This window comes from Lucilia sericata, unplaced genomic scaffold (genome assembly GCF_015586225.1).
Source record: "Lucilia sericata isolate MDLA Ls3-8-SP2 unplaced genomic scaffold, ASM1558622v1 Contig005968F_arrow, whole genome shotgun sequence".
NCBI classification, from domain to species: domain Eukaryota; kingdom Metazoa; phylum Arthropoda; class Insecta; order Diptera; family Calliphoridae; genus Lucilia; species Lucilia sericata.
In genome coordinates, this window is record NW_023997652.1 from 2,183 (window position 1) to 20,000 (window position 17,818).

Below are 17,818 nucleotides of genomic sequence, written 5' to 3' on the forward strand. Positions count from 1 at the left end.
CTGTTCTAGTTCTGTTCTAGTTCTGTTCTAGTTCTGTTCTAGTTCTGTTCTAGTTCTGTTCTGTTCTAGTTCTGTTCTAGTTCTGTTCTAGTTCTGTTCTAGTTCTGTTCTAGTTCTGTTCTAGTTCTGTTCTAGCTCTGTTCTAGTTCTGTTCTAGTTCTGTTCACAAATAAATAATTTTATTTTCTCTTAATTATCTTAAAAAATATGTTTAAACAAAAGCGAAAACCTACTAAATTATTTGTGAAGTATTTAATTTTATTTTTCTTGTTTCAAAATTAATATCTCTTAATCCATAAACCCAAATTAAACACATTTCGTTTGTTCATGTGGAAAAATATTGTTGCGACATTTACGCAGATTATTGCGGCATAAAGCTGACTTGTCCTTATCACGTCAATCCCTTGGTGTTTTTTTCGTTCGTTCTTTCTCATATGAGACCTTACAGCTGTGTCTGAGAAAGGCTGTAGGTTGGAGTTGCAGCCACAGAAATGAATTGAATACAATGTCTCCCAGAAAAAAACTGAAAAAATAAAAACATAAAATACAAGGAAAATAAATAATCATTTGATTAAACATGTTGATATTTTGTGTTTAACAATTATGCCTGATCGCTTTCACATGACATGGGTTGGCATCGAGTGGCAGAGAGAAAGAACTTTTGGCAGTTGTTAGCAGACATAAGAGGCACAGCAAGTGTTAGAAAGTGTTGCAACATTGTTTAATTACATTCTGTTTATCGTGCTACCAATTCAAATGCAAGCCTTAATGCTGATAAACATAATTATCTAAATGATAATTAACATTATCATCATTATTATCAACATCATCATCTTCCTTATAAACATCAGTTTTATATTTGCTATTGATGCTTCATGATTTTATACATATTTCTGTTTTTTTTTTTGGTTGCATTTTGGAAATGTGTTTTAGTTTTGCTTAAAGCACCTGCTCGAAAAAATTTTGACTCAAAATGTAAAGCAAAACGTACAAACTCTTCCTTTATTTCTCTTTTTCCCATTTTGATTGCATACCGTTATCACAGTTAGTGTTTATATAGTTTTTTTATTCCTATAGCTACTTTTCATACATTCGCAAAATTTTTAACTTTGGGGCTTTTTTTGCATTATTTGTTTTACACGCTTTGGTGGTTGTTTAAATACACCTTACGGCTCGATTCATCTTTAAGGAGCTGGGGAGAACGCAAGATAGAGCAAGAGTGTAGAGAAGGTGTAAGGAAAAAAATATCCTTTTTGGAAAAGGTTTACACTAGCATATATATATATTTTAAAAAATGAACTGATTATTAGACTATAGTCTAAACTTAAGGCGAGCTTAAGTCAAGCCGGCCTATGGACAAGACTATAGCCAGTCTATACTATATGAAACTTAACATCAAGGATGCCTATAGTCTTGACTATATACAGCCTATCCTCAAGAATATAGGCAGCCTATAGTCTAGACTATAGCCAGCCTATCGTAAATACTATATTCAGCCCATAATCAAAAGTCTATAGACAAGACTATATATTAGCTGGTTATAGTCAAGACTATAAACAACAAGATTATATGCAGCCTATAATCAAACCTATAAGAAGACTATAGTCAAGACTATTGGCAGCATATACCCAATGCTCTAGCTAGCCTAGAATCAAGACCTATAGCAACCTATAGTTAAATCTAAAACAAGTCAAGACTATAGGCAACCTAACGTAAAGACTCTAGCACGCCTATAATCAAGACTATAAAAAGCCTTCAATCAATACTATAGCCAGTCTAAAATCTACACTATAACCAGCCTATAGTCAAGACTCTAGCTCGCCAATAGCTCAGACTCTAGCCAGCCTATAGTCAAGACTATAGCCAGCCTATAGTCACGACTTTTGCCAGCTTATAGACAGGATTGAAGGCAGCCTATAGACAAGACTCTAGCCAGCGTTTAACCAAGACTATAGCCAGCCTATAGTGAAGACTTAGTAAGTTAGTTAGTTAGTTAGTTAGTTAGTTAGTTAGTTAGTTAGTTAGTTAGTTAGGTTAGTTAGTTAGTTAGTTAGTTAGTTAGTTAGTTAGTTAGTTAGTTAGTTAGTTAGTAGTTAGTTAGTTAGTTAGTTAGTTAGTAGTTAGTTAGTTAGTTAGTTAGTTAGTTAGTTAGTTAGTTAGTTAGTTAGTTAGTTAGTTAGTTAGTTAGTTAGTTAGTTAGTTAGTTAGTTAGTTAGTTAGTTAGTTAGTTAGTTAGTTAGTTAGTTAGTTAGTTAGTTAGTTAGTTAGTTAGTTAGTTAGTTAGTTAGTTAGTTAGTTAGTTAGTTAGTTAGTTAGTTAGTTAGTTAGTTAGTTAGTTAGTTAGTTAGTTAGTTAGTTAGTTAGTTAGTTAGTTAGTTAGTTAGTTAGTTAGTTAGTTAGTTAGTTAGTTAGTTAGTAGTTAGTTAGTTAGTAGTTAGTTAGTTAGTTAGTTAGTTAGTTAGTTAGTTAGTTAGTTAGTTAGTTAGTTAGTTAGTAGTTAGTTAGTTAGTAGTTAGTAGTTAGTTAGTTAGTTAGTTAGTTGTTAGTTAGTTAGTTAGTTAGTTAGTTATAGTTAGTTAGTTAGTTAGTTAGGTAGTTAGTTAGTTAGTTAGTTAGTTAGTTTAGTTAGTTAGTTAGTTAGTTAGTTAGTTTAGTTAGTTAGTTAGTTAGTTAGTTAGTTAGTTAGTTAGTTAGTTACGTTAGTTAGTTGTTAGTTAGTTAGTTAGTAGTTAGTAGTTAGTTAGTTAGTTAGTTAGTTAGTTAGTTAGTTAGTTAGTAGTTAGTTAGTTAGTTAGTAGTTAGTTAGTTAGTTAGTTAGTAGTTAGTTAGTTAGTTAGTAGTTAGTTAGTTAGTTAGTTCTTAGTTAGTTTAGTTAGTTAGTTAGTTAGTTAGTTAGTTAGTTAGTTAGTTAGTAGTTAGTTAGTTAGTTAGTTAGTTAGTTAGTTAGTTAGTTAGTTAGTTAGTTAGTAGTTAGTAGTTAGTTAGTTAGTTAGTTAGTTAGTTAGTTAGTTAGTTAGTTAGTTAGTTAGTTAGTTAGTTAGTTAGTTAGTTAGTTAGTTAGTTAGTTAGTTAGTTAGTTAGTTAGTTAGTTGTTAGTTAGTTAGTTAGTTAGTTAGTTAGTTAGTTAGTTAGTTAGTTAGTTAGTTAGTTAGTTAGTTAGTTAGTTAGTTAGTTAGTTAGTTAGTTAGTTAGTTAGTTAGTTAGTTAGTTAGTTAGTTAGTTAGTTAGTTAGTTAGTTAGTTCGTTAGTTAGTTAGTAGTTAGTTAGTTAGTTCGTTAGTTAGTTAGTTAGTTAGTTAGTTAGTTAGTTAGTTAGTTAGTTAGTTAGTTAGTTAGTTAGTTAGTTAGTTAGTTAGTTAGTTAGTTAGTTAGTAGTTAGTTAGTTAGTTAGTTAGTTAGTTAGTAGTTAGTTAGTTAGTTAGTTAGTTAGTTAGTTAGTTAGTTAGTAGTTAGTTAGTTAGTAGTTAGTTAGTTAGTTAGTAGTTAGTTAGTTAGTTAGTTAGTTAGTTAGTTAGTTAGTTAGTTAGTTACTATCCTGTCTATAGTCAAGACTATATCCAGCCTATAGTCAAGACTATATCCAGCCAATAGCCAAGACCACAGCCAGCCTATAGCCAATACTATAGCTAGCTGATAGTCAGGACTATAGCCAGCCTATAGTCTGGACTTTAGTCAGCCTTTTGTCAGGACTACAGTCAGTCCACTGTCAATACTATAGTCAGCCTATAGTTAAAACTATAGTCCAGATTACAGTCAAGATTATGGTCAATATTATGGTCAAGATTATGGTCAAGCTTTCAGTCAAGACTATAGCTAGCCTATAGTCAACACTATAGTAAGAACTATAGCCAGCCTATAGTAAAGACTGCGTTAGTTCGTTTCTAATATTGCAAGTGTTTTATACTATTTACTTAAGGACCTACGATCAATGCTATATTTGAAGTTGATCTCTGATCGTTTGCTAGTGTAAACGCTGCTGACATAAAATCATTTTCAGTTTTATTTAGCTGAGTGTATAAAGGAATTTAGTTGTTGTTTTGTTGCTTTGGCGTGTGCCTGGTGCCTATAAGTGCAACAGCTGCAACTGTTCATACAACTAACTGCAGGTTGCTAAAGCTCCTTCTTCTCTTTTTTTTTTTTTTTGTTTTGGATTCATGCGACATCACACATCCCCTTTTTAAGCTAGTAGTTTGCAATCTGCTAACAATTGGTCAAGTTGAGAAGCAGCACATGCTACAAAAGATACAAAATACTTTTATAACAAGATTGTTGTTTGATTGTTTGTTTGGGGCTCAACTTTAGAAGGTTGAACAGTTGGAAGTTTGTTAAGTTTTTATTCCTTTAAACAACTGACCGGGTTTTGTTTGTTTAACTGTCCAGTGATTATGATGAAAATGATGATATTTGTCAATCATTAAAATTGTTTTAAATGAGACACTATTAAGATCCTTTTTAATGATTATTTGAGGTGTTTCTTAATAATATTTTTTGCTGTTTTTGGGGTTTGTGTCATCACTGATCTTTAGTGCTTGGCCGAAAAAAAGTCTTTCTTAATCTAATTGGCGCCTGCTAAATGATCAAACTCATTTAAACTGACACACAGCAGTTAGCATTTAAGTTTAAACATTTTTATTTATACAGGGTTACAACAATGTTGTAAAACGATCATGATGATCATGCAATATGTAATGCATTTTTTTGGGCAATTATATTTCTTCAAAACAAACTTATTTGGGGACATAGCTTCTTAACGATCGTGCTTTAACAATTCTAAATTTTAGCTAATAAACTTATTAAAGTTTTAGAATATTAAGTCATTTATTTGTTATTCTAAGTTATTCATTACAGTTTAAAACATTTAATGTTTTATGCATTTTTAATTAAAAAAAAACCCTCTCAACACAACATGATTTTAATCAAACATTTTTGTAAATCGTTTTCATAGCTAAAAGCTTAAAAAAAACTTCTTGAGTTAATTAAAACTTATGACTAGATCACATGCCATACAACATTTATATTTCATAATTGTTATAATTATCAGAAACACTATCTCTCTAACTACTTTAGCCTGCAACAGACATGTTGCAACCTCATAAAATTAAACATCGAAGTAAGTGTCGATTCTAGGAAATGTTGGTGGAAAAACACTCAATCATTTAAGTTGGTCATGTCAAATATTTGTTTTAATTTATATACAATATATTTTAATTGCATTAAAGCATAATTAGCTCTATGTCCGTCCTTCCGTCTGTCTGTCCTTCCCTCTGTCCTTCCTTCCCTCTCTCACTATCTTTAACAAAAAACCTCTAGTAATTGTCGCTTAATAAAACATGTTACACTTAAACAAATATTTGTTGCTGCCAACACTGAATGTGCCACTTTTAAAGCTAAATCAACAAAAAAAAAAAAAAAAACAAAATATTTTACTGGCATGCAACACTTAGGTTCTTGGCCATTCTTTTGCTTCATGTCTGCTTTAGCTCTCTTCAATTTGTATTAGAATGGCTACTTGTTTAAATTTGTTGCAGGTTCTTTTGTTTTCTTTGTTGTTGGTCGCTGACCAACTTCATAATTATTTGTATTTGTTAGAGGTTGTGACCAACACCACATAAAATTTAAGAGTTTTGTTGAAAAACTACATAGCCGCAGAAGTTATAACTGCAAATTAAAATAATTTAAAATAATAAAATAACACATTTTCAGTTCATAAGGACATTTTGATATGAAAACTTTAATGACATAAGTCTAACAGACTTTAGCACACAATATAGGCCGGACCATAGCCATAGCGTTTAGCCTAGTCTATAGTCTAGTGTATAGACAAGTCTACAGTCTAAGCTAATCAATAGTCTAGTCTATAGTCTAGTCTAAACTATAGTCTAGTCTAATCTATAGTCTAGTCTATAGTTCAGTCTATAGTCTAGTCTATAGTCTAGTCTATAGTCGAGTCTATAGTCTAGTCTATAGTCTAGTCTATAGTCTATTCTATAGTCTAGTCTATAGTCTAGTCTAGTCTAGTCTAGTCTATAGTCTAGTCTATAGTCTAGTCTATAGTCTAGTCTATAGTCTAGTCTATAGTCTAGTCTATAGTCTAGTCTATAGTCTAGTCTATAGTCTAGTCTATAGTCTAGTCTATAGTCTAGTCTATAGTCTAGTCTATAGTCTAGTCTATAGTCTAGTCTACAGTCTAGTCTCTAGTCTATGGTATAGTCTATAGTCTAGTCTATAGTCTAGTCTATAGTATAGTCTATAGTATAGTCTATAGTATAGTCTATAGTATAGTCTATAGTCTAGTCTATAGTCTAGTCTATAGTCTAGACTATATTCTAGTCTATATAGACTAGACTATAATCTAGTCTCTAGTTTAGCCTGTGGTATGGTATATATTCTAGTCTATAGTCTAGTCTAGTCTATAGTCTAATCTAGTCTATAGTCTAGTCTAGTCTATAGTCTAGTCTATAGTCTAGTCTATAGTCTAGTCTATAGTCTAGTCTATAGTCTAGTCTATAGTCTAGTCTACAGTCTAGTCTATAGTCTAGTCTATAGTCTAGTCTATAGTCTAGTCTATAGTCTAGTCTATAGTTTAGTCTATACTCTACTCTATAGTCTAGTCTATAGTCTAGTCTATAGTCTAGTCTATAGTCTAGTCTATAGTTTAGTCTATAGTCTAGTCTACAGTCTAGTCTCTAGTCTAGTCTATGGTATAGTCTATAGTCTAGTCTATAGTATAGTCTATAGTATAGTCTATAGTATAGTCTATAGTCTAGTCTATAGTCTAGACTATCTTCTAGTCTATATAGACTAGACTATAATCTAGTCTCTGGTTTAGCCTGTGGTATGGTATATATTCTAGTCTATAGTCTAGTCTAGTCTATAGTCTAATCTAGTCTATAGTCTAGTCTATAGTCTAGTCTATAGTCAAGTCTATAGTCTAGTCTATAGTCTAGTCTATAGTCTAGTCTATAGTCTAGTCTATAGTCTAGTCTATAGTCTAGTCTATAGTTTAGTCTATACTCTAGTCTATAGTCTAGTCTATAGTCTAGTCTATAGTCTAGTCTATAGTTTAGTCTATAGTCTAGTCTATAGTCTAGTCTATAGTCTAGTCTACAGTCTAGTCTCTAGTCTAGTCTATGGTATAGTCTGTAGTCTTGTCTATAGTATAGTCTATAGTATACTCTATAGTCTAGTCTATAGTATATTCTATAGTACAGTCTATAGTCTAGTCTATAGTCTAGACTATATTCTAGTCTATATAGACTAGACTATAATCTAGTCTCTGGTTTAGCCTGTGGTATGGTATATAGTCTAGTCTATAGTCTAGTCTATAGTCTAGTCTATAGTCTAGTCTATAGTCTAGTCTATAGTCTAGTCTATAGTCTAGTCTATAGTCTAGTGTATAGTCTAGTCTATAGTCTAGTCTATAGTCTAGTCTATAGTCTAGTCTATAGTCTAGTCTATAGTCTAGTCTATAGTCTAGTCTATAGTCTAGTCTATAGTCTAGTCTGTAGTCTAGTCTGTAGTATAGTCTATAGTCTAGTCTATAGTCTAGTCTATAGTCTAGTCTATAGTCTAGTCTATAGCCTAGTCTATAGTCTAGTCTATAGTCTAGTCTATAGTCTAGTCTATAGTCTAGTCTATAGTTTAGTCTATAGTCTAGTCTATAGTCTAGTCTATAGTCTAGTCTATAGTTTAGTCTATAGTCTAGTCTATAGTCTAGTCTATAGTCTAGTCTATAGTCTAGTCTATAATCTGGTCTATAGTCTAGTCTGTAGTCTAGTCTATTGTCTAGCCTATAGTCTAGCCTATAGTCTAGCCTATAGTCTAGTCTGTAGCCTAGTTTATAGTCTAGTGTATAGACAAGTATATAGTCTAAGCTAATCAATAGTCTAGTCTATAGTCTAGTCTAATCTATAGTCTAGTCTATAGTCTAGTCTATAGTCTAGTCTATAGTCTAGTCTATAGTCTAGTCTATAGTTTAGTCTATAGTCTAGTCTATAGTCTAGTCTATAGTCTAGTCTATAGTCTAGTCTATAGTCTAGTCTACAGTCTAATCTATAGTCTAGAATATGGTCTAGTCTATAGTCTAGTGTATAGTCTAGTCTATAGTCTAGTCTATCTTATAGAGAGTTATGTTCTCCAAATTTTGGATTAGAGAGTAGTTAAGAAAAATATAGAATATTGTTCTTTAGATCGTTTGAAATCCATTTATGACAAATTATTTACAAAATCCATCTCCACCTGTCGCGTTTGTGGGATAATCATGTTATTGTTAGCACTTGTGTTGAAATGTCAGCGGGTTGTCTTTTATGGCAGTAAAAATGTTTATTTCCATCTGGTTAATTAACAACTACCAGCAGAGATCAAAACTGCAAATTTGTTTTCGGATTCAGTTTCTGTTGGTTGGTCGAGCGGTCGGTCGGTCAATTACTTATGATGCTCTTGGACACACATGCACGCATGCACAACTCAAAATTGAAAAGATGTTAAAGACATATTTATAAATCATATAATTGTAATAAAGTTGCAAGTTGCAGCAACAACTGCAACAAATATCACAACTATTAAGCCAAAAAGAAATACATACTTTACAAGTACTCTCAGGTACTCGAGAGTATTATTGACAATGCACAAACAGACAATTACTTGTATTATGAGGTACAAAAGACGTTGCAACAAAATAACATGTTACAATTTATAACAACAACAACAACAATATAAAAAACTTCCGACACTGGTTTTATAAGAAGTATCTGGGAGTTTTTGTTGGTTTTCTTGTGTTGAAAGAAAAATATACATATCGCGTGCCAAAGTCATAAAAGCTCAGTCAAAATTAAAGTATGAAAAAGTTTTTTTAATTCCAAAAAAAACACGAGAAGACCCTATTTCCGATACAAATATCCACAAGTCGTAATATTAAAATGAAATAAAAATGTAAATACTATGGCTCCAACAAAAACAATAAACCGACATTAATACTACAGATATCCATATAGTACGGCAGATAAGTTTAAGAGCAATAAGCGCAATTTGATTTTTTAAGATAACGAACCCTTGGTCTGTAGTCTATAATATAGTCTGCACTATAGTCTAGTCTATTGTTTGGACTAAAGTCTAGTCTATAATCTGGATTAAAATCAAGTCTATAGTCTGGACTGTAGTCTATTCTATAGTCTGGACTATAGTCTAGTGAATAATCTGGCCTAAAGTCTAGTCTATAGTCTAGATTATAGTCTAGTGTATAGTCTGGACTATAGTCTATTCTATAGTCTGGACTATAGTCTAGTTTATAGTCTGGACTATAGTCTAGTGTATAGTCTGGACTATAGTATAGTCTACAGTCTAGACTACAGTCTAGTCTATAATCTGGACTATAGTCCAGTCTATAGTCTAGTCTATAATCTGGACTATAGTCCAGTCTATAGTCTAGTCTATATTCTGGACTATAGTATTGTCTATAGTCTAGACTATAGTCTAGTCTATAGTCTATGTACGGCAGATAAGTTTAAGAGCAATAAGCGCAATTTGATTTTTAAAGATAACGAACCCATGGTCTGTAGTCTATAATATAGTCTGCACTATAGTCTAGTCTATTGTTTGGACAATAGTCTAGTCTATAACCTGGATTAAAATCAAGTCTATAGTCTGGACTATAGTCTATTCTATAGTCTGGACTATAGTCTAGTGTATAGTCTGGCCTAAAGTCTAGTATATAGTCTGGACTATAGTCTAGTGTATAGTCTGGCCTAAAGTCTAGTATATAGTCTGGACTATAGTCTAGTGTATAGTCTGGACTATAGTCTAGTCTATAGTCTGGACTATAGCCTAGTGTATAGTCTGGACTATAGTCCAGTCTATAGTCTAGTCTATATTCTGGACTATAGTCTAGTCTATAGTCTGGACTATAGTCTAGTCTATAGTCTGAACTATAGTCTAGTCTATAGTCTGGACTATAGTCTAGTCTATAGTCTGGACTATAGTCTAGTCTATAGTCTGCACCACAATCTAGTCTATAGTTTTGACTATAGTCTAATCTATGGTCTGGACTATAGTCTAGTCTAAATTCTGGACTATAGTATAGTCTATAGTCTGGACTATAGTCTAATCTATAGTCTGGACCATAGTCTAGTCTATATTCTGGACTATAGCTAGTATAAATTCTGGACTATAGTCCAGTCTATAGCCTGGACTATAGTATAGTCTATAGTCTGTACTATAGTCTGGACTATAGACTTTTCTATAGTCTATTCTATAGTTTGTACTATAGTCTAGTCTATAATCTGGACTATAGTAAAGTGTATATAATCTGGACTGTAGTCTAGTCTATAGTCTGTACTATAGTCTATAGTCTATCACCTGAACTATAGTCTATAGGACTATAGTCTAGTCTATAATCTGGACTGTAGTCTAGTCTATAGTCTGGACCATAGCCTGGTCTATAGTCTAGTCTATAGTCTGGCCTATAGTCTAGTCTGTAGTCTGGAGTATAGTCTAGTCTACAGTACTATACTATAGTTTATAGTTTAGTCTATAGTCTGGACTATAGCCTAATCTATTGTCCGGACTATAGTCAAGTCTATAGTCTGGAATATAGTCTAGCCTATAGTTTGGAATATAGTCTAGCCTATGGTCTGGACTATAGTCTAGTCTATAATCTGGACTATAGTCTAGCCTATAGTCTAGCCTATAGTCTAGCCTATAGTCTAGCCTATAGTCTGGACTATAGCCTAGTATATATAGTAGTCTGGACTATAGTCTAGTCTATAGTCTGTACTCTAGTCTATTCTATAGTCTGAACTATAGACTGGACTATAGTCTAGTCTATGATCTGAACCATAGTCTCGACTATAGTCTGTACTATAGTCTATTCTATAGTCTGAACTATAGTCTAGTCTATAGTCTGGACTTTAGTCCTTTCTATAGGCTGTACTATTGTCTTGTCTATAGTCTAGTCTTTAGTCTGGACCCATAGTCTAGTCTTTAGTCTGGACCATAGTCTAGTATATAGTCGGGTTTATAGTGTAGTCTCCAGTATATAGTCCGGTCCATAGTGTTTTATATACAAATTTTTGCTTTTAAACTTATATCACACTCTGTTTCAACTACTCTACCTCTAGTATGCCACACCAAAATACCAGCCATGTTAGGGGACCTCAAGATATGTTTTTGTATTGAGATGCAGCGGCAGCAGCATAATTCAAAATGCATTTCATTGTTAAGACTCCAAGCTGAAGAAGAAAAAAAAGCACAGACATAAAAAACTTATACCGATATTGTTTTGTTTGTGGTTCCTCAGTATGATTATGACGAAGACGACAATGATGTTGTTGCCGTTGCTGTTAATGATGAACAATAAATGAATGAATGCACCCTTGTGTATGCAGGAAATACTTGTCCATACAAACAAAAACTACAAACTCAACCGCATTGACAACAACTACAGACAATCTGCCAGCCAGTTAGTTAAAGCACAAACTCAACTTTAACATCAGCTTCTCACGTGTGCCTCCAGAAGGTGTTTTTAGACAAGACAATTGTAGTACCACTTCAACTGATGCACTTTAATAATTGCAGTTTTTTTCTTGCTCCATATCTCTGCTGAAATTTTAGATGCACCTACAGTTAGTTCGAAACAATTGTGGCTTGAGATTAACAAGTTGTTTTTTACTTAAGTTTTTTTTCTTCTTCTTTCCAACAAAAGCAATTAATTCATGGGTGAAAAAAATCATTACTTGTTGTTATAATTTTGAGTCTTTTGTCCACATTTTTTTCCAGTTTTTTTTTTCCGAATTACATTTCAATTTGCATGTTAAAAGCAATTAAATTTTGTGCAACACTACAGAGAGGGGCGATTAGGATTAATGTTGATAAATAAATTATGATATTATTTTTGGTACAAATGCTGCAATTGTATTAACTTGTTGGCAATTGAATAACTGTAAATGAGGAAAGGAAGGAAACAAAAGTAAAAAAACTGTAAAAATAATGTAAAAGAACTGAATATAGACTAGACTATAGACTGACTAGACTAGACTATAGACTAGACTATAGACTAGACTATAGACTAGACTATAGACTAGACTATAGACTAGACTATAGACTAGACTATAGACTAGACTATAGACTAGACTATAGACTAGACTATAGACTAGACTATAGACTAGACTATAGACTAGACTATAGACTAGACTATAGACTAGACTATAGACTAGACTATAGACTAGACTATAGACTAGACTATAGAATAGACCATAGACTAGACTATAGACTAGACTATAGACTAGACTATAGACTAGACTATAGACTAGACTATAGACTAGACTATAGACTAGACTATAGACTAGACTATAGACTAGACTATAGACTAGACTATAGACTAGACTATAGACTAGACTATAGACTAGACTATAGACTAGACTATAGACTAGACTATAGACTAGACTATAGACTAGACTATAGACTAGACTATAGACTAGACTATAGACTAGACTATAGACTAGACTATAGACTAGACTATAGACTAGACTATAGACTAGACTATAGACTAGACTATAGACTAGACTATAATAGACTAGACTAGACTATAGACTAGACTATAGACTAGACTATAGACTAGACTATACTACTATACTATACTTAGACTAGACTATACTATACTATAGACTAGACTATATTCTATGCTATAGACTATACTATAGACTAGACTATAGACTAGACCATAGACTAGACTATAGACTAGACTATGGACTAGACTATAGACTAGACTATAAACTAGACTATAGACTAGAATATAGACTAGACTATAGACTAGGATATAGACTAGACTATAGACTAGACTATAGACTAGACTATAGACTAGACTATAGACTAGACTATAGACTACAATATAGACTAGAATATAGACTAGACTATATACTATACTATAGACTACACTATATACTAGACTAGACTACATACTATACTATAGACTAAACTATATACTATACTATAGACTAGACTAGACTATAGAGTAGAATATAGACTAGACTACGGACTAGACTATAGACTAGACTATAAACTAGACTATAGACTAGAATATAGAATAGACTATAGACTAGACTATAGACTAGACTATAGACTAGACTATACACTAGACTATAGACTAGACTATAGACTAGAATATAGACTAGACTGTAGACTAGACTATAGACTAGACTATAGACTAGACTATAGACTAGACTATAGACTAGACTATAGACTAGATTATAGACTAGACTATAGACTAGACTATAGACTAGACTATAGACTAGAATATAGACTAGAAGATAGACTAGACTATATACTATACTATAGACTAGACTATATACTATACTATAGACTAGACTATATACTATGCTATAGACTATACTATAGACTAGACTATAGACTAGACTATAGACTAGACTATAGACTAGACTATAGACTAGACTATAGACTAGACTATAGACTAGACTATGGACTAGACTATAGACTAGACTATAAACTAGACTATAGACTAGAATATAGACTAGACTATAGACTAGAATATAGACTAGACTATACACTAGACTATAGACTACAATATAGACTAGAATATAGGACTAGACTATATACTATACTATAGACTACACTATATACTAGACTAGACTACATACTATACTATAGACTAAACTATATACTATACTATAGACTAGACTATAGAGTAGAATATAGACTAGACTACGGACTAGACTATATACTATGCTATAGACTATACTATAGACTAGACTATCGACTAGACTATAGACTAGACATTGGCTAGACTATAGACTAGGACTATGGACTAGAATATAGACTAGACTATAAACTAGACTATAGACAGAATATAGACTAGACTATAGACTAGAATATAGACTAGACTATAGGACTAGACTATACACTAGACTATAGAATACAATATAGACTAGAATATAGGACTATAGACTAGGACTATAGACTAGACTATAGACTAGACTATAGACTAGACTATAGACTAGACTATAGACTAGACTATAGACTAGACTATAGACTAGACTATAGACTAGACTATAGACTAGACTATAGACTAGACTATAGACTAGACTATAGACTAGACTATAGACTAGACTATAGGACTAGACTATAGACTAGACTATAGACTAGGACTAGATAGACTAGACTATAGACTAGACTATCGGACTAGACTATAGACTAGACTATAGACTAGGACTATAGACTAGACTATAGACTAGACTATAGACGAGACTATAGACTAGACTATAGACTAGACTAGACTAGACTATAGACTAGACTATAGACTAGACTATAGACTAGACTATAGACTAGACTATAGACTAGACTATAGACTAGACTATAGACTAGACTATAGACTAGACTATAGACTAGACTATAGACTAGACTATAGACTAGACTATAGACTAGACTATAGACTAGACTATAGACTAGACTATAGACTAGACTATAGACTAGACCATAGACTAGACTATAGACTAGACTATAGACTAGACTATAGACTAGACCATAGACTAGACTATAGACTAGACTAGTAGACTAGATTATAGACAAGACTATAGACTAGACTAGACATAAGACTAGACTACTATAGACTAGACTATAGACTAGACTATAGACTAGACTATAGACTAGACTATAGACTAGACTAGACGATAGACTAGACTAAAGACTAGACTATAGACTAGACTATAGACTAGACTATAGACTAGACTATAGACTAGACTATTGACTCGACTATAGACTAGACTATAGACTAAACTAAAGACTAGACTATAGACTAGAATATAGACTAGACTATAGACTAGACTAGACTATAGACTAGACTATAGACTAGACTATAGGACTATACTATATACTAGACTATAGACTAGACTATAGACTAGAATATAGACTAGACTATAGACTAGACGATAGACTAGACTATAGACTAGACTATAGACTAGACTATAGACTAGACTGTAGACTAGACCATAGACTACACTATAGACTAGACTATAGACTAGACTATAGACTAGACTGTAGACCAGACTATAGACTAGACTATTGACTAGACTATAGACTAGACTATAGACTAGAATATAGACTGGACTATAGGCTAGACTATAGACTAGACTATAGATTAGACTATAGACTAGACTATAGACTAGACTATAGACTAGGCTATAGACTAGACTATAGGCTAGACTATAGACTAGACTATAGACTAGACTATAGACTAGACTAGACTAGACTATAGACTAGACTATAGGCTAGACTATAGACTAGACTATAGAACTAGACTATAGACTAGACTATAAGCTAGACTATAGACTAGACTATAGACTAGACTATAGACTAGACTATAGACTAGACTATAGACTAGACTATAGACTAGACTATAGACTAGACTATAGACTAGACTATAGACTAGACTATAGACTAGACTATAGACTAGACTAAGACTAGACTATAGACTAGACTATAGACTAGACTATAGACTAGACTAGAGACTAGACTATAGACTATACTAATAGACTAGACTATAGACTAGACTATAGACTAGACTATAGACTAGACTATAGACTAGACTGTAGACTAGACTATAGACTAGACCATAGACTAGACTATAGAGTAGACTATAGACTAGACTATAGACTAGACTATAGACTAGACTATAGACTAGACTATAGACTAGACTATAGACTAGACTATAGACTAGACTATAGACTAGACTATAGACTAGACTATAGACTAGACTATAGACTAGACTATAGACTAGACTATAGACTAGACTATAGACTAGACTATAGACTAGACTATAGACTAGACTATAGACTACTATAGACTAGACTAGACTAGACTATAGACTAGACTATAGTCCAGACTATACTAGACTAGACTATAGACTAGACTATAGACTAGACTATAGACTAGACTGTAGACTAGACTATAGACTACACTATAGACTAAACTATAGATTGGACTATAGACTAGACTATAGACTATACTATAGGCTAGACTATAGACTAGACTATAGACTAGACCATAGACTAGACTATAGTCCAGACTATACACTAGACTAGACTAGACTATAGGCTAGACTATAGACTAGACTAGACTATAGACTAGACTATAGACTAGACTATAGACTAGACTATAGATACTAGACTATAGACTAGACTATAGACTAGAAAATAGACTAGACTATAGACTAGACTATAGATTGGACTATAGACTATACTATAGACTAGACTATAGACTAGACTGTATACTTGGCCATAGACTAGACTATAGACTGCACTATAAACTAGACTATAGTCTGGGCTATAGACTATATATAGATTGTAATTAGAGTAAAACATTGTGTTCACTTTGCAATTGTTTCGAATATTTAATTTATTATATTCTTTTTACCGTTATATGAATTATAATTTGCCAATTCCTACCAAAATATATTCGCAAGATTTTCAAATACATAAATAAATACATAATTAGTTTTCTTACATTTTAAACATTGAATGGCATGTGAGTGAATGAAAATCAACTTTCAAGATAATAAATATAATTGCCATTTTAATTTTATATTATTTTAATGGGGTGTCGCCTTTTTAAAAATACATTTTCAAATGTGTAAAGAAATTAAAACAAAACCAAGAAAAAACTTTCTTTCTTTCTCACTAATAACACACTGAATATGTGGGGAATGAAAGTATTCTGGGAATAAAATGTAATAGGGACTAGCAAGCAGACGGTTAGAAAGACAGACAGACAAACAGTAATATAACAACAATAATAATCATTATAATCATAATAAGAGCAGTTTTATTTACTGGTTTCTAACTAAAGGAATCATTAATTTTAACCCCATTATTTACCCTACATACAACTAACTAACTAACCAACCAACTAACTGATAAACATACTAACATTAAAAACAAACCAACCAAACGGACGGACGGACAGCCACATGTGTGTGAGTGTTTTCATAATACTAACACATTTTTATGTGAGTGTCATAATTTCATGAGGAAATGCAATAATTTCCGCTTTTACCGCACAGTGTTTTTCTTAGCAAATTGAATGACATGCAATGGTTTGTTTTTTTTTTTCTACATTTCGATGCATTAAAGTTTTTGGCCAAAACCCATTATTATTGTGTCGAAATATTGTCGAGGTATGAACTAACTAAACAGCTAAAATGTAATACAAAATTCATAAAGTGTTTTTGCTTTTTTTGCACTTTTTCAAATTTAAACCACACACATGTTGGATTTAATGAGAGTGAATTGTGTGTGTGTAACACATTAAAAGATCCCGAAAGCGAAAAAAGAACTGCAAATAAAGTGTTTTATTTTGTTAATTTTAATTTTTGCCTCAATATAAAATTTATTTCAAACATTTGATCAAAGAGGAAAAAAAGTGTTGTCTACTAAAGGAAACATCAAGGAAAATTTTAATAAAGCGTCAGACTACACTATAGACTAGACTATAAACTAGACTATAGATTAAACTATAGAGTAGAATAGACTATAGACTAGACTATAGACTAGACTATAGACTAGACTATAGACTAGACTATAGACTAGACTATAGACTAGACTATAGACTAGACTATAGACTAGACTATAGACTAGACTATAGACTAGACTATAGACTAGACTATAGACTAGACTATAGACTAGACTATCGACTAGACTATAGACTAGACTATAGACTAGACTATAGACTAGACTATAGACTAGACCATAGACTAGACTATAGACTAGACTATAGACTAGACTATAGACTAGACTATAGACTAGACTATAGACTAG

At 32.2% G+C, this 17,818-nt stretch overlaps 1 long non-coding RNA gene across 1 annotated transcript; it reads right to left on the reverse strand.

Moving 5' to 3' along the window:
* Positions 1 to 291: 291 nt before the first annotated feature.
* Positions 292 to 11,819, reverse strand: LOC119615580. The gene is made up of 3 exons (XR_005232457.1): positions 11,478 to 11,819; positions 11,108 to 11,224; positions 292 to 523 (listed from the first exon to the last, which is right to left on the reverse strand). It is a non-coding gene; the product is annotated as an uncharacterized LOC119615580 (long non-coding RNA).
* Between the last annotated feature and the right edge of the window lie 5,999 nt (positions 11,820 to 17,818).